Raw genomic sequence first — 3859 nt, 5'->3', positions numbered from 1 at the left:
GAATCAAGTTTTATTGGAATAAAAATACACTTGCTGAATACATTTATTTCCCCTGGTTCCTTTCACCCCGGCCCCCCTTCCTTCCCTGAGTGATTTGATTTGGAAGCCAGGGAAGTTCCCCCCACGGAAATTAGACTGCGGTCAGCAGAATGAGGATGTCAAGTCCGGATTGGTGCGGCCCAGGGCTGTGCGGTGGTGGGCTGGGGCGGTGAGGGGCACAGGGAGATAGGGGTGAGTGCCCCTTCTCAGTTCTCACCCATGTGTCCTGCCCCCTCAGGCCATTCACACCTTCAGTACACAGAGCTGCCCCCTCTCCCTCCTCCTCCTCTCCCTCCTCCTCCTCTCCCTCCTCCTCCTCCTCCTCTTCCTCCTGGTTCACTAGGTGGCCACATCTGGATCCCCTCAGACCTGAAGGCTTCCTGTGTGCCCACCCTCCGCCCTCAGCTGGTGGGACTCCATCTGGTGCCCCTCAGATCTCTGCCTTGCTGCCCTCTGGGTCTGCTTTCGACCCTGTAGCGTCCTTCTCCCTCGGTCTGCCTCTCCTGTCGCCCTCTTCACACATCTCCATCTCTTGATCACCTCGGAGGCCTCTCTAGCAGATCCCCAACCTTCTGGACACTTCTCTTGGACCTCGTATCCCTTCAGCGTGTGCTTTTGCCTGACTCTGTGTGAAACGCCCCTTTCCCCCTCACCGACAGTCAGGAATGCTCGACTGCACACACATGTGCACTACTCTCACAGGTACCAGGGGCCTTCAAAAAAGGTGTGGGAAAAATGCCACTCTTTTCTTTCTGGGTTTTCCATGAACTTTTTGAAGCCCTCTCATGCCTTTACCACACTTCCTTGCCCACAGCCTCACTCGCACACATTCTGATGCGCGCACACACACACACACCGCGCACAGATTCTGCTCGCACTGTCTGACGCACGCTCGCACGCTCCCTCTCCGTCTGACACACGGCGGTGGGCTGACTCCGCAGGTGCAGCCAGGCACCCTATGTGCCTCCTGCCCCGGGGCTCCCCCACCACCCTGTGCCCACCCCACAACACCATGGGCCAGCCTGCGGCCACCTGGGCCAGGGCTGCCTGGTGGCCACCCTCTTGTTTTAGGAGGGACCAGCATTGAACCAAGGATCTAGACTGGGCTGTGCCCCCTGGATAGTCCCTGATGAGATGGAAGGGGTGGCCCATGAATTGTGCTGGGGACTCGTGGGACCCCTGAGACTGCTAAGCACCGGAAGGGGCAGAGGGTCCTGTGCAGCCATGCCTAGCCTCAGAGGCTTTCCCACCCTGGCCAGTGCCTCTGGGGCCTGGCCAGCTGCCCCCTCAAGCCGCCTTGCTTCCTGGAGGCCTCGGAGAGCCCAGTCAAGCCTATCAGCCTGTTGGCACGGGGCTGCATCTGCTGGGGCTCTGTGGACAGCCGCTTTCTCATCTCACCATCGCAACCTGGCTCCCCTTCCCCGGCCCCGACTGCTGGTCTCCACGGCTCCCAGCTCCTCGCCCAGAGACGTTTGCACGTCAGGCTTTTTTACCTGCCTGGACCACTTCTCCTTTCCCCAAACCCTCTCAGATCTTCTGTCCAATGGCTTCTCATCTCTCTCCTGAGAGATCAGGCCCCTCAACCCCGCGTCAGGCTTGTGCCTGTATCCTCTCTCTCTCTCTCCACACGGGGTCACCGTGACTCAACAGCAGGTAACATCAATACCTGTCGAGTCAGCAGGCCCCACCGTCAACCCAGCCACCGCTGCCAGCCTGACATGGGGCTGTCAGCCAACGATGATGATGGCAATGAGACAGTTCATCTCAGGAATAATGGGCCCGCCCAGGCCAGCCCCCTGCTGCTGCTGGTCACTCAATGGATGGGGCTCCCAGCAGCTGTGCTGCCCCTCAGCACTCCTTGGCTTCACTGACCAGCAACACTACCGTGGGGAGTTTGGCTCTGCCCAGAGTCAGTGACCAGGAATGAGGCAGAGAGAGCTGGAGGTCTCCCCCACTGGAAGTGCCCGGGGAGGAGAGAGATCAGCCCCGGCCCCAGTGACGACACCTTTGGGGAAACTTCTGTCTCCACAGGCAAGCGTTTCCCCATCATAGGGAGCAGATAATTGAGCCAGCGTAAACAGGGCTCATTCACTGCTAATGCCCGTGGTGTTGAAATGACTCTACACTCCCTTACAAAGGAGTGAGGGATTTTTTTTTTTAAAAAAGGCTTTAAAAAGTAAATAAACTTCAAATACTTGTACAGCACTTACTATGTGCTAGACACGCTTGTCAGCCCTTTACAAATAATAACTCATTTAAAACTTGTTGTTTTGAAGGTGATGCTTCGCCGTCAGCTTGAATTTGTAGCTGGAAGCTTTGTAAAAGAAGGCAGTTTGGATCAGAGACAATTTGTCAATGTTGCAGGTTGTCAAGGGGGTTGCTGAGAGGAGTCACTGTGTGTAAATTTTGCCGAACTCTTTGCTTTCAAGTGGGGGGGAATGAAATGGCTGGGAAACGGAAGAGCCTACCCCACCGCCATTGGCTGATTCTGACTCATAGCACCTGTCTCCAGGGTTTCTGAGTCTGCCTCTATAAGGAAGCAGACAGCCTCACCTTTCTCTCGCAGAGCGGGTGGTAGGTTTGGACTGCCAACCTTGCAGTTAGCAGTCCAACAGCCAACCCGCAGTGCCAGCAGGGCTTCAGGCATGGGTGGGTAGGAGGTTTATTGGTTGGTTTGTTTTTCAAAGAATAGAATAAAAAATGGCTTTGTTTCTATTGGAAAATTCAGGGTTGGGATTCAGATCTCAGATAAAATACGTTTGCACCAGGTAAATGAGATGTCGACTGCTGTCTGCTGGCAGTGAACAGATACTGCAGGGAAAACACTCAGCAGGATGAGGGTTAGCAGCAAGCACCCCACAGATCATGAAGGCAACAAGAAGAAGGGTGGGGTGGGGTGTGCAGCTGTGTCCAGATGGGCCCCGTGCTGCTGATTGTTGAAGCTGAGTAAAATTGGTTTGGGGTTGTTGTGGTTAAATAGGAGAAGATAAGTCTATAAATAAATAGTCATTTCCTTTTTCTGTTCTGTGAAGCCAGGAAAGGGTCCATCTTGAAGGACCGCATCCCAGTGGCCACCTCCTACCAAAGGAAAGGGTCTCCTTCCCATGCCCCCCGGTGGGCAGGTTCCCACAAACCTACAGCCCCACGTGCACAACAGAAGAGGGCAAGAAGATGGTCCTGATGGGCAGAGATGCAGGCCCAGGGGAAAGCGGGATCTTCCCTCCGTCCTCTTGGGCGATGGCCTGGTGGCCATCCCAGCAGTCCCCCGGGCCCCCAACCCCCCAAGAGCAGTGTCTGCTTCCCTCTTGATGATCACTTCATCTGCTGTCTCGGTTGAACCAGCGTTTGCTGAGCCCTGCCCTGTTCCAAGGACGTGCCGACAGTGCCTTCACGTTCAAAGAATCGAACCAACCCCTGCTGGAAACAGACTCCGAATCAAAATCACTTTCACTTGCTGCACAGGTAGCTTTTAAATCATGGGGAAGGCTGTGCGCCATCTCTTTCAGGAAAGCCAGGCTGAGAACCGTGTGCTCCCGTCCAGCTCACTACAAATGCCCTCTAATGACATGCACGGAAGCTGAACTTGTTGACAGCCTGGGGACTGCTGCCCTCTGTGAGCAGCATCCTGTGTGCTCTCCTAGGGTGGAGCCCTTGTTCCCATCGCACAAAGCATCAGCGCTGCTCCACCATATGATCATGTTTGTGATTCTCTTCCTCACCAGACTGTGGGACCGTGTTTCATTTGTCATTTTTGTTGTCCCATCACTGTATAACAGTGAGTAATCAGCAGCTGACGAATGAATGGTCACCATCCAACAAG

This window comes from Echinops telfairi, unplaced genomic scaffold (genome assembly GCF_000313985.2).
Source record: "Echinops telfairi isolate 266 unplaced genomic scaffold, ASM31398v2 ScPeMD7_7475;HRSCAF=8513, whole genome shotgun sequence".
NCBI classification, from domain to species: domain Eukaryota; kingdom Metazoa; phylum Chordata; class Mammalia; order Afrosoricida; family Tenrecidae; genus Echinops; species Echinops telfairi.
Note: the sequence above shows the minus strand (reverse complement) of the source record.